Below are 24,837 nucleotides of genomic sequence, written 5' to 3' on the forward strand. Positions count from 1 at the left end.
TCCAGGAGGATCTGTTCCATGATCTTCCCAGGCACGGAGGTGAGGCTGACAAGTCGGTAGTTCCCAGGGTCATCCTTTCTACGCTTTTTAAAAATGGCTGCAGTGTTTTCCTTTTTCTAGTCCCCAGGGACTTCACCTGACTGCCATGACTTTTTGAATATCATGGAGAGTGGCTTGGCCACTACACCAGCCAATTCCCATCAGGACCCATAGACTTATGTATGTCCATAGACTTATGTATGTGAGCTTATGTAATGTTATAAAGCTTAACATTATAAAGTCTATTCAATAAAATGTGTTCTTTTTAAAATAGTGTGGGGTTTGAGTTTTTTTTGCTTACGTCTTATGTTGTTTTCTATGACCCTCACAGCCAAATTTAAAGACCTTTATAATTTAAATACATTATGCTTGCAATTGGCCTATTTTTGCCTAAACCGTTAGCTTGGAAGGATGCTCTGAACGTAACTGACAGGATTCTGTGTAGGGATTTGTGGCATGGCAGTTTCTGGACAGGATCCTCAGAGAGTAAGAGACAAACTCTCCCCAATTTCAGTAGCATTGTTTAATCCAACTGCACTGTAGCCCTCTGAGATAAAAGTGGCAGGCCAGGCACTAGTCTCCAGCCCAAATCAGCCTTTTCCCTCCCCTCTTTAATCCTATTCAGAATTCTAAACAAGCCAGTTAAGCACTTTCCAGTTCTTTTGCTGACGCTTCCAATAACAAGCTGAAACTCCATACCATCCTAGTTTTCCTTGTGGCCTTTACTTTACTGAACCTCAAATTAAGCATCTGGCAAGAGATCTCTGCTGTTTGATTAGCTTTTGCATAAAAGACAGTTTTTGATGTAGCATCTTTGGATGGATCACTGATCCCAATGTAACAGTAAAGGGTATCGATAAAGAGACCATAGGCCATAAACACATAGGTAAATCAAGAGTATCTTCCTAGAGACAATGGAACTAAAATTACAGAGGCACAACTGTCAAAGTATTATGCTATACATACAATTCATTTCCATGTCCACAGCTTACTCATCTGGCAAGCCAAAGCCTGCTGCTTTCACATACAAATTTTTACATTGCTGTGCAATGAGACTGGTTGAAAGAAATGAGGCCTATTCTGTTGTTTTCTTGTTTTTACGCGTTGTCTTCTGTCCTTTTCAGTGTGCAGCAGCCAGCTAGATTCCTCCTCCCAATTTGTGCTGCACAGCACCATCAGAGATATCTTTTCTTGCAAGAGGTCTAAAGTAAGTGATAACTATGAAATCTCTCATTTTAAGACACACCAACACACTGACAGCAGTCAAGGGATTCTTTGTTAGGTACATGTCTTGAACTTCTGCTTCTACTCTCTATCTCTTTCTCTGATTCTTTTAGTTTCACAGGCAGGTACCTTTCATTCTGCAGCTAAGTTACCAACTGTTTAATGATTTTGCAGTCTATCAATTGTGGAGTCATTCCTTCTGCTTGTCGATTTTATTTAATATTCCAGACTTCTCCAGGCTACCCTGTAACTATGGGGCCATAAGAAATCTATCTGCCAACAGGTATAAAACTAACACACAAGTATATTTTAAAATCTATAGATGTCATGATTTAAGGATGAAATTAAATTCCATTATAGAGAAGCATATTGACCACCAGCTGCACTTCATCTATTTGTGATAGGACTGGGTACTACTGAGTGTTTTTTGTAGATGTGTTATGAAACAGAAGAGATTCTGTGTTGCTCCAATATCTGTGCAACTTCATTGAAATTATAAGTGTGCAAGGAGTTTAGCTTAGGAGCAAATTTAGCCATTGTTTAATTATGAGCTCTGATAATCATGACCCTTTCTTTCATATGAGAATATGGTCACATGAAATATTAATTCATCATCTTTAGACTAGGTTGGGTAGAGATATGTATTCTGAGTAGTAGCACCTCTTCATTCGCAGGTAAGATAGTGGCACCTCAGTTTTAGCATTTAATGATCTTTTCTGGTTCTAGCCATCAGTCTAGACCATTGTGGTCATCTAGGATGAAAGGCTCAGTTTTATCGGATTGCACTGGCCATCCCAGGCCAATGACTACAGCTCAACTCCCAGCAGAAAATGTAGTTCACCGAGGCCAAGACTGCATAGGAACAAAAAAGTAAGTATCCTTCATTTAAAGACAATTACAAAACAGTGAACTCAGGTTCAGCTTAATTTTTTATCCAAGCTGAAAGGTTAATGTTTCTCTAATACTGTTCACAAATGATTGCATCTAGCCATGGCAACAGATGTGAAGGTCTCTTAAACAAATCGTTGTCAGGACTGGAAACCTCCCTCACCTATTTTTATGGCAGTTTTCTGATTTAGTTATTAAAAACTATACAACTCTGTTCATCTACATTCTTCTTTTTCCAAAAGATGTTATGTATGTATTTATTTATTTATCATAGAATCATAGAATCATCAAGGTTGGAAAAGACCCTTAAGATCATCGAGTCCAACCGTTAACCTATCACTGGCAAGTCCATCCATACCATGTCTTCAAGCACCATATCTATCCGTTCTTTAAATACCTCCAGGGATGGAGACTCAACCACTTCCCTGGGCAACATGTTCCAATGCTTGACCACCCTCTCGGTGAAGAAGTTTTTCCTAATATCTAACCTAAAATTCCCCTGGTGCAGCTTGAGGCCGTTTCCTCTCATCCTATCACTTGTTACTAGGGAGAAGAGACCGACCCCCACCTCGCTACAACCTCCTGTCAGGTAGTTGTAGAGAGCAATACGGTCTCCCCTCAGCCTCCTCTTCTCCAGCCTAAACAACCCCAGTTCCCTCAGCCTCTCCTCATAAGACTTGTGCTCTAGACCCATCACCAACTTCGTTGCCCTCCTCTGGACGCGCTCCAGCCCTTCAATGTCCTTCTTGGAGTGAGGGGCCCAAAACTGAACACAAGACTCGAGGTGCAGCCTCCCCAGTGCTGAGTACAGGGGCACTATCACCTCCCTGGTCCTGCTGGCCACACTATTCTTGATACAGGCCAGGATGCCATTGGCCCTCTTGGCCACCTGGGCACACTGCTGGCTCATGTTCAGGTGGCTGTCAACCAACACCCCCAGGTCCTTTTCTGCCAGGCAGCTCTCCAGCCACTCCTCCCCCAGCCTGTAACGTTGCATGGGGTTGTTGTGACTCAAGTGCAGGACCCGGCATTTTAAAATGCCTTTTTTTTTTTTTTTTTTTCAGAAATTGTAGCTACTCAAAATACAAATTATTGAGAAAGATGGGAAGGAAATCAGATTTCAATTCCCACTGTTTAAAGACTGACTCAATATTTTTTCAAAAAGTTCTTTTCCTTTCTCTTTCTTTTATTTTTCAGGGCTTTTGATTTGATAAGGGCAAGATGATTCATGGTAGCTTCGTGCAGAACACCTGTAATATAAAAACACATGGGCTAACAAACTTCAGATTTTGGGAGAGTGATTCTTTTTTTGGACTTCTACATACATGATCTTTTAAGTATGTTTAGAGGCCACTATAAGTCTTACTACACTAAGTTTGTGTGTATGTCACTGAGTGTACATATACAAATATCCAAACAACTAAAGAAATATGTTTGTATGTTTGTATATGTGCTCATACAAGCATGCACACACACACCTCTATCTATCTGTCTGTCCATCTACATATTTCCTACTCGTTCTAACAGGTTGAAAGGACTAGTCACAGGGTGTGACTAGTCTAATTCTAATAAAATAATGGCTTGCTGAAAGCCAGTATAAAGTTAGAAACCATGCTACAGCCTAAAAAAAATACCTGAAGCAGAGTATCCGTATCAGCTTCTCTCAGAGTTTGGCTCCAATTTCTTCTGTTTTGTTTTGCTACAATACTTAATATTGGACCCTCAGGAAACAACAATTCTACTTAGTACAGTCCTTATTCAGAGAAATTTAATCTCTGCATTAGCTGTGGATATTATAATAGGAACGCTAGGATGAACTGTGGTCTTCTGTTCACCTTCTTTCAGTACTTCAGCTTTTTAACCTTTCCTTTTCCAAAGTCATTTTCTCAAATGTATGAGATGATTAATGACAGCAGCTTTCTTCTGTGTTCAACAATCATGTGTTCTTCTTGCCCATCTGTCCTTGCATAATTATAGTTGTGCTGTTCATGCCAATATTTAGGGCCATGTCAGCACTTCCATTACAAACTCCAATTTTCAGCAGTTTGCAATAAGGCTGGTGCACTTGGCATTTGGCCGAAATTGAAGAGAGCTGGAAATCACACTGGTCAGGGCACTGAATCCAAAACATGAGATTTGTTTTGGGCTAGGCTCCATATTTGGCAAGAAAGAGTGGCTGACAGCAAGCGCAAGTGAAGTAAAAGAGATCCAAGTGTCTGATAGTACAGCTGAGCTTTACATAATGTCAGAGAACAGTGCAAGAGCAGGTCCAGCTAAGTAAGGAAGTCTTTCACAAGGCAGCCAAATAACATTCCCTTTCTGGAAGGAGGCCAGCATGGAAAAAATAAAAAGAGGAAGGACCCAGAGCAGGGCTGGGTTTGTAGCTCTCTCAATGCCAACTCATTTATTCATGAAGAAACCGCTAACACAGAGCAATGAATACCTATGTATGGTTATGTAAAGGAGGACAAATTAGTAGTGTATTTAAAGAAAAATGAGTCCATTTTCAAAAGTGACTGGTGATTCTGGGAGCAAAGTCTTATAGAGTAGATTCAGCTTCATTTTTTTTGCTGTGTGTTGAGAACTTTCTAAGATCCTTTGTACAGCTAGAGTTTATCACTCAAACAGCACTTTGACCCTTTAATAACTGGAATCCAAATAACCTCAAGACACAAAGATCACTCCTCTTTATCCAGGAAAACAAAGAGTGGAGTAATACAAATAAAGAAAAGATACAGATGATGTAAAATGTGTAAATTATGTTGTAAGAACATAACGTATTTAGTATTTTTTACCTTCAGAGAAGGAAGTTATGACAAAGAGGCAGAGACAAGGGAGAGACAAAGGAAAAAAGATGGGATCATTATTAAAGTAGAGTTATCTACAAGCTGAATAAAATCCTCTTGGGTAATAAAGAAGTAACTTGATATTAAACGCAAAGAAAAGAAGTTCTAATCCCAGGTGTTCACTGAAATATTTGTAAGTTTTTTCATGGATACCCATGGTCACAGGTTTGGCTTTGCTCTGGGTAATTAATGTGCAGTTTTTGACTTCTTGGCAGGGCTGAGGACTGGTTACAAATTTGTATCCTGTGAGAGAAGACAACAACACAAGTCCAGGATAGCACTGGTTACTTACTAGTAAATCATTATTCTTTTTTTTTTTTTTTTTTTTCCCCTGTAGCTATGACATTACTGGGAAACCTGAGAGAGAAATACCCAGTTTTACACATGTGTGAAGCAAATCTAGACACATGAACAAGTTAACACTGCATAAAATATGGCCTGAGGTTACCATGTTTCAGCTGCTGCAGTGGTAATTACCTATGTTCACTTTTCTTATCCTTATTTTTAAATTTTCTACTTGCCTGGCACTTACTGAATGTACAAGCAAACACACAAACAGTTACTGTGATCATCTGTACCATATGATTGTCTGTATCTGTTTCTCCCTGAGCCTATCCTATCATTCATTCTTATGTAGCGTAGAGACCATATACCATGATATTCCTTTAGATTTGAGCAGCTTGAGTTCAGTCTGTCTCCAATGAATATTTACTTCTACCAAATAAAAGAGTTTTGTTCCATAATTTCAAATATAAATTAATTGATAGTCTAGTTTTGTTCGGTCTTTAATGTAGTAAAACCACCAAATGTAAATCTATCAAAACAGAATAATTTTTTTGTTTTTTAAATCAGCAAGATCATAGGTAAGTATTTAGAAGTCCCTCTCATAATGGTTTTGTGAGAAAGTAGCTCCATATTTATGAACAAAATTTTTCATGCTGTACAGTGATTCTGAGACACCAGAGCCAGATTGTGTAGGGAGAATGGGATGGATGAGAAGGAAATCCTTCCCGGCTAGAGTAATGCCTGGAGCAAGAAATAAATGTACATGTACCTGTACCAGTACCGAGTACACAACAGCATCGCTTCATTCCTGCATTATTAAGTAAGCTTGGAGCAGCAGCTAATACGTCACCTTCACACATCATACATTTAAAAAGCATGTAATGTTGTCTGAATAACAGTGGATCGATTCTTTGAACAAGGCTTAAGGCACAAGAAAGTAGGAATTAGTTTATGCCTGAGAAGACTGGGTTTAGCGGGTATTTTTAGGTTAAATAATCTACACCTGCAAACCCTATAGCACCCACTGTTGCTCTTGAGTCTCATCAGCCTCCAAAATCCTATGTCCTCTAGTTTGCCTAGAAGCCTGCTGCTGCCCCATGCCTATTTCCAGGACGTCCCACATCCCTCTTAGCTTCTATTTCCCTTTAGTCCTACCACTGCCATAGAAGGTACTTTTGCCATCTAGAAGTATTTTAGAGAAGTCTGAATCTTTGCAGATTCAGAAAGGATCTGAAAATGAGTCAGAATTTTGTTACAAAATAAAAGCAATTTTTGAGCTTCTGTATTTCTGGGAAACACACCTCTTACTGAACACATTTATAATGGAATTAAGTTACAATTAAAAACCAGGGAGAAAAGCAAGTCTTAAAACAATTTGTGTAATTAGGAATCTGTGACAGAAAAGAATCACTGTTATGTTATTGTCACATTTTATCATGTCTTTACATAGCTTTTATATCACAATCGTTTTCAGAAGACTGCACTTATTCAAGTATTTCCTTATTAATTAAATATCACTTTGCAAAGTCTCATAGACATACATATCTGTGGCATAGTGTCCCATAGCTTTTGGATCAGAGGAGCAGACAGCATTATGAAATAAGAGTTTGACCTTTGATTTCTCCTTTCATAAACTGGCAAAAGAATGGGTTTTTTCATGAACACCTCACCTTTCCCCCTGGAGAATTTCAGCTACACTATCTGGCCTGGGAGAGGAGTCATAATTTGTACTCAGTCCCTTCCCTTATTGTCCACTGAGACTGGAGGAGAAGAAGGAATGTTTTCTAAGGAGCTGTCCTGCACAAAATCTATTCTAGCTCTTAATTTTATAAAGGGAATGTGAGGGGGGAGACAGGGAAAATGGAAGCACTTTTTGCAAGGCAAGTTAAACTGAAATGAAGAGAACATAGAAAACCAGTGACAAGAAAGAGAGCTAGCTTTTTTTCACTTCCAGATCTGCATGGTATTGGAGAAAAGAATATGTTTTACTATAAATTAGGTGACTTTGTCATGTTGCTATATATTTTATTTCATTACTGTATAGTTGGTGCAGTCTAAAAGGTTCTTTATTAAATCACTGAATGGAACAAATTGAACTGAAAATGTCAATTTGCTATTCCAGCATACTAGTGAATTACAACTATGCCAAAGAGTTGTGATTTATTTATTTATTTATTTATTTATTTATTTATTTCAGCTGCTTTACTTATACATGTGTTGAGTAACACTGTTCAAAAAATCCTACATGGCTGGGACTAGGCCTTGGAATTGAAATAAAATAAAACTAAAAAATCTGAAAACAGACATTAACAGCAGACTACAATGTATTGCTATTACAACAAGCAATTACTACAACAAGCGAGTCTGTACAACAGACTACAATGTATTGCTATTACATGTTGAAAATAAAAAGGTGCCTTCTCATGGAAGTTATTATTGTAATTATAAATTATTTTCTTTGCCTTGACCATGACAAAATGCCACTTTACTCAATGAGAAAAGTCCAGGACTTTCCCCAGTACCATGCATTATGGTTGCTGTGCCATTTTAATTGTCTTGCAAAATTCTTCAGAATAACAACTTTGTATCTAGGTAAACTGTTGTTACAGTAGCTGAAAAAGTTATCTGATATGTCTATAAATACACTAATAAAGCTGGGCTCTATATTTTGGAATGGATCGCTAGATATGTCAGGATGGTATTTAGCTCTTCTAAGAGGATATGTATCCCCAGCTATTTTCTCACCTCTGTTTTGAACCATATTTCGTGGGAGTTAATGTCTAATGCCTTTTAAAGTGCTGTCCTAGAAGCCAGCATTACTGGAGTTTGCTATGCATTGGACAAGCTGTTACACAACCCAGAATATTCTCACAGAGAAACGCAAAGTGACTGTAGATTCACTCTGATTTAAAGTGCTACTTTCCCATTTACACGGAAGACCATCAGAATATTATTGGGTGTGATTTTCAAGCATATTGGCTGTCTCCTGCCAATGCCACTGTTTCAGTGGCAAACTAGAGACTGTGTGAATGGTCCTTCTCTTAGTCTGGAATTGATTTTTTTTTTTTTTAATGTTAGTTACTAAAATGTCATACATAAGAAAAATATTATGCCTAAAAGAAGAAAATCTTTCTCAATGTATCATGAATAAGGAATGCTTCTCCAACTTCCACCTTTCTGTTTTGTCTTTCAGGACATCTTACATTGCTGGAGATGGTGTCTCATTATCTGAATACCTAAGAGCATAGTTACAAATTGATGAAGGAGAAGGTATCGTGCACACACACATGCACACACATTCTTTTGTTACAGTACTTCATTAGTTGTGTTTAATTGCACAGATTCTGAATTAAAGGACCTTACTTTCAGAACACTGATGCCAAAATAGTACCCTTAGCATACTATCTCTAAGCATGTTTTGCTAAATATTCGAATTGACCAAAATGACAGAAATGCTGGTATCTCTCCAGAACTGCTTTGATTGAAGCTTAAAAATAGTGTCTATTGTTATTGCTGAATAGCTGAAATCCTACTACAAACACTGGGTCACAATACGAAATAGGAAGTAGAAAAAGTTACTACTTGTTGTTCTGATTCTTTAAAGCATGTGTTGCTGCCATGCATGCCTTGTGATATAAGAAAATAAAGGGACTGCCTGTGTAACTATTACCCAATGTCCACTACTGAACTGTTTGAGTAAAGATAGAGTAAATGGAACAAGCTGGGGGAAAACAAACAACTGATATAATACTTAGAGCAGCAATAAGTACACATACAAACCACATTATGAACCACTATTTTCACTGCTTTGGTTTGCAAAGAAGTGTCTTTGTACAGAAGTTTTACTCTATTCACCTGGAACATTGAGAGTTTTTTTGAAGTATATTTTTAACAAAAGAAGAAGTTTTGAGTAAGAGGAAACATTGTTTTATGCTAGACATACATAAATAGCCTTTACGTGACAGAACAATCATCACTCGTGTTTTTGTTATGTGAGGCCCTCCCTCCATGAAAAGACATCACAGTGATACTCAGTAATAGATAATTGCTTTATTTGTCATTTTTTTCCTGTGAGATTGGTTATACTGCAGATTCTTTGATTATTTGATGCTGTTGCTTATATTGATGACAGAGTGTAACTGAATGCACTTCTCTTTTGGGCTAGGAGAGTGGTATTCTTTCACATTCAGCAGCATAGCATCAGGCCATGTTTGCTGGTTGGTTTCTCAATCAGTCAGAAAAACTGAGCCATTGTAAGTGAAGTTATTAAAACTTCTGGTAGTCTTGTCCTGGAAAATTCAGTTTTAGTACCTACAGGATACCACCCTGGATCAGTAGCCTGCCTTCAGGGACAGTTGGATGGGTTCTCTAATGCCAAAGAGGGCTTCAGCTTGACAGCAAGAATATAGCTGATCAAAAATAAATGATCACTGTAGACCATTAGTGAAAATAACCTGATTTTATTTTACTAGCTGCTGTAAATATTTAGTTTGACAACCCATTTTATTGAACTATGAGGATACAGTTTTGTGTATGATAAGACTGAAGGTCAATGCTTGTTTAATAAACTCTAAATAAAGAATTATGTGATACTTTGTACACATTTCACATCCAGTGATGTATTAATGCATCGTTGCACTCTGTATAATCAGCTCAAATGACTTCCTTTAAGGAGACAGAGATTGTTTCACTTGCATCGTGGTTTTTTTTTTTTTACCATTTAAATGCACTATTGGTCAAATGCCAGCAATCCAGCTAACATTTAAGGTGAATATTATATTAGTTCTATTGAATTTTGTAATTTTCAATGTCTTAAGGATAAATGAGAGATAAACAAGTCTAGCTTATATTGCAACATAGTTTTTAAATAATTACCTGTTGATACTACAGTGAAATCCAATGCCAGAATTGTCAAAGCCTCATAGTTGGAGCTTTCATATAGCTTCAGTGTTTTTCCAAGCATAAGTTTCACTCTGTTATATTTTTCTGCTTGCTTATTTATTCTACTGTGTATCACTGAAAGTGGATCATGCTACTGGAGAGTGCAAAACACATAAATATATAGCCATAAATAAATATGTAAAATAGAATGTTTGAAGTTGGATAGGAAATAGGGCCTTTGATTTGCATGGCTAGATATAGACAGGAATACAGGGCTAGATACAATTTCTTTCAATGCTGAGTTGTACTGTCTGTTTGCTTAATGTTATTAGAATTTCAGCTACTGTAAACGCAGATGTGAAAGTATTAAAATGGCCACTTCAGCAGTCTGTTCTGGGATATTAACTGGCTGAGCCCAGACATATGGATCAATCTCTGTACGGCTCCCAAAGCAGTTCCTGAATTTTTAAAATCTTGCTAGAATATTTTATTCCTCACTGGCCCCAGCTTCCTGAGTGTCCCTGCATTTGCATCTCCTGCTTTCAAGAACTGTGTTAATTTTTCTTTCAGTTGTTGAAATCTTTCCTTTTCCTATTTCTTTTTTTTTTTAAATAAAGAATTGTTTCAACTTATTGATCATAAACATGATTGTGATGAGTGAGCATATGTAAAAGATTGTCCTTACTTTACTGTGAATTCATAGGGTAAATGAATGCATACAGAAAAACATGAGTATGGTGTTCATAGGGTAGGAAAAGTAGATTTTTGTTCTTTGAATACATTTTTTATACTTCAATAAAGTGGAACCTATGTTCTTTGTGTATATGTATGAATCTAATTACTTGTCAACATTACAATTAAATTATATCTTTCAAGCAGCCTAAGCTTACGAGAAGACTATTGGGATGCGAAGTAACTCAGAAAACTTTGAAACACATAAGGCTGTAACTTCATACAGTGTTCCTTTCCTGGAACACCCTTCTCTCTTTGAAAGGAACTTAAGTTGTTCACATCACGGACAGGAGGTGTTTACACACACTCTGCTGAGCTAGCGGTAGTCCAGGCAGTTTAGATACTGATGTTACATAATTTTCTGTGGCTGGAGAGTCAATTACCAAATTTACCAAGAAATTCAGAAGGTTCAGGGCCAGTATTTAAAGGCAATATCTATCATAAACTCCTTCTTCTAATCTTATTCAATTCTCCAGGTATTAGCCCAGATCAGGTAGCAAGCTGCCATTGTAATTCTGTGGTCAGGAAAACTGCATCAATTTATGCCACTTTAGGACTGGCCAGCTGTATTTACTCTGCGGTATTAATCACACGCTGTAAAGAACAAAAATCTAATTCTTAATTTCTTGTAAAGTCTGACTTAATAGAAAGGAATTATGGGATATGAACCCAGATATTCCGTGTCATTGGTAAAATGTCATGGTGATGTATTATTAGTAAAAATTGTTTACAGTATTAGCTGAGTATGCTCATGGTAACCGCTAACTAAAGAAAAATTACATATTTAGAAGTGGTACTATTCTTTTAAAACAAGTTTCTGGCAGCCATATGGTGGAGCAGGGATAAGACACCTGAAAGACAGCAGCAGCATCAGAATTTCTTTAAGGAGCAGTAGAAGTCTATTTCTCCCCTCTGCCTTTCAAGAGACCATGAGAGAGAATGCATTTCCCTGAAGCTTGAAAAAAATGAACAAAGGCAACTTTTCTGTAAGAAGTCTGAATCACTTATAGCTAACCCAGGAGTTGTTCATGGGAGTACAATTGAACAAATGCAGTCAATGCTGAATACTTCGCGATGCTGCATGAAGGAAGGGCCTCTTCAGTCTATTCACCTCTGCCTCTGTAGCTATTCTCTGGCCTTGAGGTCTCTAGAATCTACGTATACCTTTAGCTTTTTTTTTGTGTGTGTGTGTCTGTGGATCATTGACTGTTTACTATAGTGCTGATGCAGCCTGAAGAGATGCAGGGCCTGAGATGTTTTATCTCTTGTCAGAGCTCGCTTCAATTAAATTAATGGATCCATTCAACTCCCTCTTTCCTCTTTCAGCTGCATCACTGCCGAATACATTAAAAAGATCTTAAGTCTCAAGATGGTACATCATGGCATTAGCCAGGGCACTCATTTCCCTCTGTCTTCTTTTTCTGTAAATCAAATAATTAATGAGATCTCTACCTCAATAGAGCACTTCATCAATATTTTGTAGCAATAGAAAAAAAGATGTGCTTTTTGCTCTTGGAGAAGCTTTTATTTCCATCTGTGTAGGATTTGGTGGGCAAATGTTGTAATTCTAAAATGACAAAATTTTGACTATTTTTTTGAGTTTGATCTTAATTTCTGAAAAAAATTATTCTAAAGGCTTAGGTACTGACCGCTTCAGTTGTAAAGATGGGTGATCTTTGAAGTTTAGACTTGTTATAAAATTTAATTGATATCCTGTTATTTGCAGAATATGTAATTGCAAAGGATCATATAACTAAGTATCACAATTTAACGTTCAGTGTTTCAATTCAATTTATAAAAAAATAGTTATACTGCATATAATGTCAGCTATTCTGTTTCCTTTACAAAACATTATTGGCACCATTAACCCCTTCATGGTAAAAAGGAAGAAAAAAAGATTTTAAAAGTATCTAATTGAAGAGTTTCATACTTAGAATACAACAGACAATATATTATAATATAGACAGAGGTGCAGAAAAATTTAATAACTTGCCCAAGGCTAAATAGCAGGTTTGCAGCAGACACAGGTGTTAGCTTTCATTCCTATGGATCTAGTCTTAATCATTTTGTTCTTTTCTTAAAGAAAATTTTAGTTCAAAAAAATTAAACAGCCTTTATGGTTCTGCTGGTGAAGTGACACTGATTATTTAGTTGAATATCAGGCCTCTTACTGAAAATCACGCACTGATTTGTAATTACTTTTTGCCCTAGGTTTTGAAAAAGGAATACAGTAATTTTAATTTAATGATTTGGCTGCAAACTGCATGTGGATGAATAGAGAACATTTGACTACAATGAGAGGGAAAGAGTCAAATACAGTCTTACTGAGTTGTTAAAATGTAATAGCAATTTTTACTGAAATGAATATTTCATTACGTTGTAATTAGAATACCTTTTAATGAAAAGTACAAACAGGCAGTACTGGTCTTGAAATAAGTTCTATTAAATATCACTACATTGCTGTGGTAAGAATAGTCCATTCCTGCAGGACAGGCATAACTGAAAACTGTGAATGCACATAAATGCAAATAATGTCCTGTCTGCATGGTGTTCCTTGCAGGAGAAGAGGTCTTACAGTCAAGAATCTGTGAGCTACACAGCAATCAATCTCTATACAGCATTAGTAGCACAATTTTTTCAGACTTTAATTTTTCATTACATGATAACTTTGGCTGCCTATGCACTAATAGAGGCATGCTTCCCAGAGAGCAAACTCTGGCCCTCAAATCAGGTGTGCAGGGTGGCTCATCTCCAATCTGCTCAGGGAGAGCCCTGAGCCCTAGGCCAAATCCATAGGGCAGCTGATCTGGATCTTTTATGGGTTCCATTTTTTCCCTCTGTGACTATGCTATGCATGTACATCCACAACAATGTGTAGTTTTTCAGCTTAAACTGGCTGAAACAATATGAAAAGACACAGCATAGCCTCTTGGAACAGTATTTTTGCAAGAGGCAACTGATATTGTGTATGCTGCAGCACAGCACAGTGAAGGTTTGGGGCTTTTGAGGACAGGGACTTCGGGATAGCTTGGAAGAACTGCTAGGGTGGAGGGGGTCAAACTTGATGCAGTTCTGTCTGTACTGCTCAATTCCAAGATCAAACTATAGCGAAGATCAAACTATATGTATCTTGCAGGCTTTACACATCCAAAATCCTTAAAAACTCTGTTTTTAATATCCCACCTTCATATTTCTTAAGAGAACTGAATGTAGGAAAAAAACATCATGGATCTAATGATACAGTACTGTGTTCACGACAACAATTGGTGCTTGTACTTTGTGTGTTGTGTAGTGCCTAGCTGGCGCTTCTAAATTATTAATACTGTGAGCACAGTATTGCATCTAGTAGTGAGGAAAGAGTCAATTACTGACATGAATTTTTGGCACAGGTTGTTTTGTCTTTGGAGGCAAAACCTTCTGACATTGACATAAAGTCCTTCCAGGATACAGGTTCTGTACGTGTTTTGGTTTTGGTGAAACCTGGAGCACTGTGTTTTTGCCTCTTTAACAACAAAACCAAAATCACCTGTGATTTTGCCCTTGTGGCCTGTGGAAATATTGACTCTTCTTTTGTATTTGAGATTATCTGGCTCACTTGTGACATTATTCAGCTAAACCAAAATTTTTTTCCTTTGAAATAATTCTTCCTCTTCCCCTTTACTATAGAGAAGGAACCTACAAACATGGCCAGTGTCACATATGCACAAACTGTATAAAGCTTTCTGAAACTTTATACTCAGATAGTTGGGAAAATAATGAAATAGGGAACTTCAGATTCTCAGGAATACGGACACACAGGAGTACAAACTCAAGAAGCCCAAAACACTGCTTGTGTCTGTTTGTAGTAGACACAAGAACAGTCTCTAGCACAATAGTAATACCCCTAAAACTTGGTATTGCCTTCAACTGACTTAAACATGTTTAGGACATCATGAAGACAAAGAAGAATACAGAGGCTGGAATCTGCTCTTTGCAGTATTGCACAGTTTTACTGGATGCTGTGTGCTAGTTAGTGTCATAGGAATACACAAAAGTCTCCATTTTTTTCTCTCATTTAAATAAGCTTGTTGCTAGTGTCCTTGTGATAAGAAGCTTGAAAAATGTCACCAAACTACCTGCTTCTTAATGATTTAAAAATACAGAGAGCAGTTAAAAGAAAATCAGGATGCATTATTATTTTAAGTATGTCAGTCTGGAAGCCAGGCTTATGATTTTTAGGACACGACTCATTATCTTTGGATGAGGGCTTTGTGTGTGTATGTGTATTTTAGCATGTCTAGATTTTTCCAGCTTTTATAAAATCTATCTGTTCGCCCTGCCATCAGTACTAGGGTTATTGCATAGCAGACCATTGATCAGTGGCAAAAGTGCTCACTGTTTCATGTAGACTGTGTTAGTAACTTTAGCTGGTAGAGTAAATCCAGGGCTGTGAAGCATGGGCTAAACTACAATTCAAATGGCATTCCTGAACAGATTGAGCCCAGTGTGGCCTTTCTCAAAACTTTTACTACATAGCACTGCATGTTTCCTGATGTTATTTGCCTTGGAGCGGTGCATGGCAGCACTGGCAGCTTGGATTACTGCCCTGTTTTTAATCCTACCTTGCGCAAATGGATGATTCACCATGTACTTGTTTTCCTTGGCAGCCATTTCCAGAAGTGCCACTTGTCTCCAGGAGACAATTGCAAGTGCTGCTGGAAACTTACTTGTTGCTGTTACACATTTTAGAATTTCTTAGAATTGCTAGCACTAGTAACTAAAAGCAGAGAGAGGAAAATACCGAAATAATGGATTGGATACAGAAACAAGTCTTGGTTTTGCAGCTTCCTTTGAGCCTATTATCCCTCCAGGCTATTCATTTTCACTTTTTCATCCTTTCACTTACTTTCCATGTAAATAGCCTTTTCTCCAACAAATGGTTTATTAACTAAAACATCCACATTGCTAGTTTATTTAATGAAAATCTTAGTACTGTACCATGCAAATAATGCCATATCTATAACGTTTAGTGTATGTGTAAAGAAAAGGAAAATGTACTGTGTGGGTGATATCTTAATATTCATCTCCTGCCTCTAGTGATTGGTTAACTGCCTAAATGAGACTGAAATCCTACAAAAACGTTCATGATTATTTTGGAGGATTGGATTATTATTCTTGGATGACTTCTGTCATCTAAAAACACTGGTACAGATTCCTAAGCAGAGAGATTCTGCAAGAATGGATTTATTGGAGTGAGTCCAGAGGAGGGCCACGAAGATGATCAGAGGGCTGGAGCTCCTCTCCTATGAAGACAGGCTGAGAGAGTTGGTGTTATTCAGCTTAGAGAAGAGAAGGCTCTGGGGACACGTTATAGCAGCCTTCCAGTACCTGAAGGAGGCCTACAAGAAAGCTGGCGAGAGACTTTTTACAAAGGTATGTAGTGATAGGACAAGGTATAATGGCTTTAAACTGAAAGAGAGTAGATTTAGATTAGATATAAGGAAGAAATTTTTCACTATGAGGGTGGTGAAACTCTGGAACGGGTTGTCCAGAGAAGTTGTGGATGCTCCCTCCCTGGAAGTATTCAAGGCCTGATTGGATGGGGCTTTGAGCAACCTGGTCTAGTGGAAGGTTACCCTGCCCATGGCAGGGAGGTTGGAACCAGATGACCTTTAAGGTCCCTTGCAACCCAAACCATTCTATGATTCTATGATTCTATGAATTCATTGCTCAATAAACTATGCCTTCCTTCTTGTGCTTTCTACTATTCCATTCCTAAAAAAAAACAATTTAAACTTAGTTCCTCTTCCAAGTTCCTTGAGACCACTAAACTGACACCAAGACATTTGTCAACCACCTGAAGACATGTAGCATATTTGTGGTACACTGAGGTCTTGTCTTGCTTTGTACAAATTTGATATTGGTCTATGAAAGGCATTAGAAAGAGCATAAAAGAAATTGGAAGTGGAATTAATTTTGCTTATTTGTTTTTCTGGCTTGTTCAAAGGCAGTTAACACTTTCTGAATGTGGAGTAACGACTGAAAGAAATTTTAGCCTCTGAGTAGAACCCTGTGTCAAGGAAGCACAGAAGTATGACTGACAAACCAGTTTATTACATTATCATGTAAGGTGCTCAGTTTTTTGTGGGATTCAGTCCTGAATGAGAAGGGAGTTATAAAAAGGAATTCTAAAACAGGTAGTCCCCGAAGTATAACCTCCAAATGGTACTGTAGATTGTGATCTTGTACTTAGCCTAAATCATTTACTTGTGTAAAGAGTTTTTCTTCAGGGTTGTTTTTAAAGATCATAAAGATGTAGGAGGCATATATAATATGCAATGTTATAGATGTATCTCTCCATGTGCATGTGTATATAAATACTTATTTTTGTGTGTTTACGCATATGTATTTAGGACTTGTATTTTCATACTCTATTAAGCTGATAAGCTTTTGAAAATATGGATTACCTTTTTCTTTTCATATGTATTTTATAAATAATTTCTGATTATGTACAATCTCTCTCATACACACAAACTCTACTTAACATGTATAAGCCACACATGCACACACAAAATTACCCATGGTTTACTCTATAGATAGTGTATGATAATGTCAAGCTTTTCAGTTGGTGCAAATGCTTATACAAATAAGCAGTGTGACAGTCACTTAAATCAGCAGAGTATCTGGCCGGGTTTCTGCAGACAACAGCTTAAACTTACTAGATGAAACACTAAGCAGAATTGTGCTGTCATTCTGGAGCTGACACTCTGCCTAGGACCCATTTTCCTAAATTTAAGTGCTAGTTCACTGACACTGCTGCTGAGTACCCAAAATATCTGTAAGAGACTGTTAGGAACATCACTGGCCCTCCAGATTTACTGTACCATCAGCAGGAAAACATAAGCATTATACAACTATATGTCTACTCAAGTGAACCGGCTGTCTCATTGCTCTTTTCTTGCCCTCTACCATTTTTTGAGCTCTTCAAGAAAACGGGACAATCACTCCTCTGGTGTTTGGACATCAGTTTTGGACCTAAATACTAAATCTGTCTCAGAATCTGGCTGTTCTTGTTCAATATGATTTTGTGTCATAATTTTGCTACCACCCTATAACCTCACTTACCTATAACCTCCCTTACCTCCAAATCCAAATAGCTATATCTTCCCTTACAATCTTTTGAGCTCCCTTTTCAGTCTCTATCCTTAGTGCAAAAGCAGCTGCTTTGAGTTCTGGGTGAGAAAATAAAATATGCTGTTGTCTGACATGGTTAAAGCACAGCTTTGCATTGCAGTGTATGTAGGAACTGTGTGTCCAGTAAGTGCAAAAGTCTGGGTAGGTGCAAGTAAAAGTGACTGTAGAGACAAAAAGTCTTGATCAATGCTCACAGTTGCAGCTCTGTGCACAGTGCAAGGTCTAAGGTCTTGATGTGTTACAAAGTCATTGTGGTGACAGACCCAGTGCGAACACACCTCTTTTTAGGACAGGTAGATCCTTTTTCATTCCTGTTACAAAGAATTTGCAGTCAGGGCTCTGCTGGTTCACCTCAATACAAATAATAGATAATAAGAAACTAGACAGCTTGAACTGTGCTTTAACCATGAGGGGTCATCTGCATTGTAATGGGATCCTCTGCCATAGCTCTATTAGTGGTGTGGAAAGGATTAAGATAGGAAAATGCAATGGATCTGGAGTGAGACACATACAGCTGTGCCTATCTGGCACACAGGTTATTGTGGTTTTGTTTGCCTGCTTGCAGTATCAAAGCCAGATTTATTAGAGGATCCACACAGTTTCACAGGAAAATGACATATTCTCTGGCACTAATAATAATAGTCCTCTATCCCATACTAGGCTCTGTGTTTCAGCTACAGCCACTACTCCTTCTTTCCTGCAGACTGAGACAGTATCAAGTTATCCACCCTTTCAGCTCAGTGGTAGAGGTATTGAATTAGAATGAGGTAGGTACAGGTGGCAGCAGCTGCTAAAATACAGGGGGTTTTAATTTTGTACTGACTCTATCTTTTTATTTGTCTCTTTTATTCAAGTAGTTTCTTGATTATAAAGTTTCATTGTATTGTGGAAGGATATTTTCTAGATTCTTTTTTTCCCACTAAGGACTGGGTAGCTTTCCAATATCAGGAATTCTTAATCTCATTGGCAAAGCCTGTTAGTATCTTTAAAAATTCAAAATGCATAGCATTCTGAAAGAAAAAACAAGCAAACAAACAAACAAACAAAACCCCAGTATTTTATAATGAACGTGGTCCTTTAAAAGAAAAGGGGGTAAAAAAAGCAAGCATGATGCAATGAGAAGCCTATTGTACATGAAATACAAGCAAAATAAAAAGGACTGGGAGGAGGGCATTCAGATTCTGACAGTCCTGCTGTGGCAAGTGCTTTTGAAAAGAACTATAGGAAAATCAGGTGATATACAAACATGCATCACCGATAGGACAGGTTGCTCAAGGATTGGTAGCAGTGATGTATTGGATGGGTAGCAGTTAGCTAGAAATCTTGCGTACAAAAGGTAATAGTAAAAGCACTGTTCCTGTCTCTTCTGAACTGTGTACATACTCAGTCCAATCTAAGCAGTCTAATACTCGCGCTGAAATTTAAAAACTAGGTAAGATTTTGACTAGAGACTTGAGGAGTGGAAACTTAAGCATATGAAGGAACTTAATTATCCTCATGCAACATGTATGAAAGAAAAGTTATTAAGTCTGGAAGTTCAGTACCAGAGACTCAGTTTTGGATTGTCAGTTTGGTGTCTTAGACAATGTGGCGCCAACTCTTTTCTGCTATCTGTCCAGTACCAATGTGTCAGGTGTAACAACTAGCAATGTTAAACCCCATAAGCTTATTGGTGGATCAAGATACCCCTCAGTCAAGAAATGTGAATAGTGTAGTCCTAATAGTTTAAAGAGAAGGAAGATCCTTAGAAGATAAACTATAAGCAAAACCTCTTTTCCTCTTCTCTTTTTGCTGTGCATGCTAATAAACACCTTCAAGCAAAGAAATCTTTCTTTCCATCTTTGGAGCTATAGCTGTCATGTTAGAGGCTGATAAGACTGTTCAACACATATGTGGGATAATTTCTTGTGATACTCTAGCACTTGACCTGCCAGGTTGTTTAACCTAAATACCTGCAGGTTTTTTAAGTTACGCCTATGATTATCCTGCAAAGAAAGACAACACATCTGTAATTATGTAATAATTATATTTAATTTAACTGTGGCAGATAGGGAGAAAAGATTCATCTTCTCTGAGGCAAGTACCCAACATTATACAGAAACAATTAGGAACTGAAATAGTTAAAGTTGCTTTTAATAAAGTAATGTACCCCAGCACTATTATGAGTAATTTTGTTGTTGCACATATTCTAGGCCCAAAGAATGAAAAGTCTGACAGTTACAGTTATGTGAGGCCTGACGCTGGATCCTGTTATGAAATTCCTTTTAGAGGCAGAGAAAACTGGAAAGAAAATTAATATCTTATGCTGTTTTATCTTAATGGGTCAAAACGGATTACACTTTGTGCAAAATGTTTCTGGATGTGACAAAGTATAGGGGACTGCCATGGAAAAATCCTCCTTAGGAGGAAAAGTATAAGGGTCTAAATCCAACAGTAATTGACAAGAGAAAGTTTATATTTTCTAAACAGAGCAGGTATTCAGATTGCCTGGTGTGAAACAGCATCCTGCTCTGGCCTGGTTTCACATGCTAAGTAACTAATCTTGGTTCAGTGGTGACAGGTGCCAGACCTTATGGCTTTCACTAGTGACTCAATCTGAAATGATGGGAGAATATTCCTTCATTTGTCACTCAGCAGTTAATATGCTGAATCTCAACTGCATTCTACTTCCTCATCACTTATTATTTACTAAATTTATTAACTGACTAAAAAACAATAGGCAGATCCCTTTAGTATCTAGTTTAGCATCTACTTCAGCATCTAGAAGTATCTAGCTTACTTCTCAAAATTGGGATTAGAAATATTTCTAAAGCTATTGCCTAGAATCCTATAGAAAAAACTTCACTAGGAGTAGGAGGTCTGAAAAGTGAATGAATGCACTGCTTACATTCAACTTTTTCCATTGTAACTATAAAAAAAATAAAAAATAAAGTATATTTTGCCTTTTTTACTCTTTTTTTTTCCTTTCAAAAAAGGAGAGTTTAAGACTGTTCTTGCACTCCAGAATTTGCCTGCTGCTGCCTCTGCTACTGTTTCTCTGATTATTCCCTTATATTGTCACTATGCCTCCGGAGAGGGGAGGAGGACCAACAGAAGCAAGGAGAGAGATCAACAGCAACAGGTGCAATAACAGGCAACGAATTTCTGTTGCTTCTGTTAGGAAGACACTGATAGAAGGGGATGAACAGACAGAAAGAGAACAGAAAACCAACACACAGAATCAAGGCACTGGTGAGGCCGCACCTTGAGTATTGTGTTCAGTTTTGGGCTCCTCACTACAAGAAGGACATTGAGGTGTTGGAGCGTGTCCAAAGAAGGGCAACGAACCTGGTGAAAGGTCAAGAGCACAAGTCTTATGAGGAGCATCTGAAGGAGCTGGGGTTGTTTAGTTTGGAGAAGAGGAAGCTGAGGGGAGACCTTATTGCTCTCTACAACTACCTGAAAGGAGGTTGTAGCGAGGCGGGGGTTGGTGTCTTCTCCCAAGTAACAAGCGATAGGACGAGAGGAAACGGCCTAAAGCTGTGCCAGGGGAATTTTAGGTTGGATATTAGGAAAGACTTCTTCACTGAAAGAGTAGTCAAGCATTGGAACAGGCTGCCCAGGGAAGTGGTTGAGTCCCCATCCCTGGAGGTATTTAAAAGGTGGGTAGACATGGTGCTTAGTGACATGGTTTAATGGTGGACTTGGCAGTGTTAGGTTAATGGTTGGACTCAATGATCTTAAGGGTCTTTTCCAACCTTAACAATTCTATGATTCTATGATTCTATAAGTCCTGCCTATGCCGAGAACACCATCAGGTGAGGCAACTTTAAAGCTCCTGCTTATATTTGGCATTCACACCCATGAAATCCACCAGAGAAATATAAAATTCTACCAGGTATACCTTTTTCAGAGAAAACACTGCCAGATGGAAGCACTTTTCCTATTTTGTGTGTTTTTATTCTCTACTCCCACAGCTCAGACAACAATGCAGCTGTTCATGCCCTTCAGAACCTGGAAAAAAGGCAACACAAGTTTCTTCTCTTCCTGATCCTAAATCTTATCACCTCGTTTTGGATTGTACCTGACCCTTCTTCAGAATTTTTCACTGAACATACATCACTTTTTGTAGAGTATCTAAAAGTTCACTGGAAGAGGAAAAACCAGGGAGAGAAAATACGTGATTCAAGAAACGGTTGGCATCCTTGCTTCAGAGGGTATTTCTGTATTTTAATACCAAGTGGAGCAACTTCAGCTGTAACTGCTGAGAAGCCTCTTTCCCTGTCTGTTTCTATACTTGCTCAGAAACTAAACTAGTATTTCTGGTGCAAGCTCAATAGAAAGATCTGTTGGAAATTTAAAGCCGTTAGTGTTCCGTGAGCCAAGGGTGACCAGGAAGAAAATGACTGCATAACTTCTACAGGAATCCATCAGACACTTCTCAGGAGAGCTCCATGTGGCTCAGCACAAATTCCTCTCCAACCCTTCTCTGCTACCTCCTGCACTATTCAGGCAGTGGCTAACAGAAAACCGTGCTTTTTGGTAGCACCTGATCCTTTTCCCTTTACAGTTTTTTTCCCTTGATTCAGTCTTTATCTAAGTAGTGAGCTAATATTTTTGTCTTAAGCAGGTGTAGTATAAGCAACGAATGCATAGGTTTCCTAAATAGACAGCATCTCAGCTCTTCCTTCAGCTGCTCCTTGCTAGTCTGGGATGGAACGTTTTGAAAAGCACCCATAATTCAGAGGTTCTTCTATCTCAGCCCTTCATATAAGCATGCATACTTCTGCGATATGTTGCCAGGTAGACTAAACCTAGATTAACAAGATAGGGAAGCAGGAGGGAGTGAATATATTTTAGACCTGCCTCAACCCCTTTGAATTCTCTCATCATAGATCCAAATTATTATTCAAATCAAGGCTTCAATATGGCATTCTTTATTAAGCTAATAAAGAACTTATTTTTCTAGAAAACATCAAAGGTACCCAAATTTTTCTTCTGGACACTCCAGATGGGGACTGGCAGGCCCTCTGTGTTCAAACATAATTTTTTTCAGTTGAATTTCCTAACCCATTGTGATCTCCCATTTGAATTCATGACCATTTACGCTATGCATATCTGTGAACTCCACTTTTAATGACCGAGCAATTAATAAACATTTAAGTATGCATGCAGTACAACTATTGTGTTAGATATCATTTCTGTTCTAGAAGAAACAGAGTCTCAGGTTCAGGACTTCAACCAGATTTCCAGGTTCTGTCTCCAGTGTTTGGTTTTAACACATCAGAAATTATGTTACACATAGTAAGGTACAACCTAACAGGTGCAGTCATGTGAAGTTCATGATTTGTATTGCAAGAACACATAAGAAATGACAGTCTAATATTTAATTTGGAATACAATCTACTATCCACTGAAGTCAGAGAAAGTTCAATAATCCCTTCCATCAGACTTCAATGAAAAAATCAAGAGATGGAAAGTCTGTCACTCTTGTGATTTTTCCAATGGCCTAAGTCTTTTTTACACTCATGGCTTTCTTTCTACTTTACATGTCTGGTTTCAGCTTCCAGCTACTGGTTTTTATTGTACTTCTACCAGCTAGATTAAGATATCACTAATATCTGGTTTCCACCCTGTAATTGAGTTAACATTTAATGTTGTTTCTGATAAGCTGAACAGACTGAGCTTTTAGAGTCCTTCTCTTCTACAGTATCTTCTCTGGTAAATAATCTTTTCTGTATCCTCTCTAACATTTCAAGATCTTTTCACAACGTGACATCAGCCTACACAGAATATCAGATGTGCTGTCAGAGATAAGAGGTAGTATTCCTTTCTTACTCCTATTAGCTACCTTTTTCATGTAGGTATCCAAGAATTAAGTCTTATCATACTCATGTTCAGGTCTCATATTTAATGTACCATAAAACCTAGATGTTTTTCACAGTCACAATTCTTTAGAACCAAAGTCTATCTCCTGTAGATGATGCCTGTGTTCATTATTCATTGACAGATTATTTTATACTTGGTTGTATTAAAACACATTCTGGATGAGTTGCCCCAGTTTATCTAGATGACAGATTATAGCTGCCTGTCCTCATCAATATTAAATGTCTATCATTTTTGTGTCATCTTCAAATTTTAACAGCAGTGATTTTACATTTACTTGCAGATCATTTGTTAAAATGTTGAGTAGCACTGGGTCTTTGTGGAATCCCAGTGCCGAACCTGCATTTGACAATGATTCTCCATTGACAAATACTTTTTGAAAACCATCTAATAGCCACCTTTTTACCTATTTAATATGTGTTTTATTGATATTGTGTAGTGCTAGTGCTGCAAACAGAATGTCATGTGATATTACCACAAACACTATTAAAAGTCTAGACCAATTACTTCTCTGTGGTTATCATTATCAACCAAACTGGAATCTTATCAAAAAAGAGTATTGTATTTGTTTGACAGGCCCTATTTAAAGGAAAAAAAAGACAAAACCACTCTCATGTTAACAGGCATTAATTGTATGACAGTTCTTCAATCCTTCTTTAATTGAATCCTTCTTCAACTTTTCATGTCACTTAATCTAGCATACTGATATCCTGTCAGCCCTGAGATATCACGCCAGGAAAGCTCACTTGAATGTATCAGCTCTCTATCAAGTAATGAACATAGCAAAATTTAGACCTCCAGTCCTAGGAATAACCCACCAATATTTTCTTATAAATAGACTTTAGAAAGCTTGATACCTTGTAAATGTATATTATATCTTCTAATGTTTTCTAAAATATCTTTT

Source organism: Nipponia nippon, unplaced genomic scaffold (assembly GCF_047370975.1).
Source record: "Nipponia nippon isolate SJK-2023a ecotype South Korea unplaced genomic scaffold, ASM4737097v1 scaffold_20, whole genome shotgun sequence".
Taxonomy (NCBI): Eukaryota; Metazoa; Chordata; class Aves; order Pelecaniformes; family Threskiornithidae; genus Nipponia; species Nipponia nippon.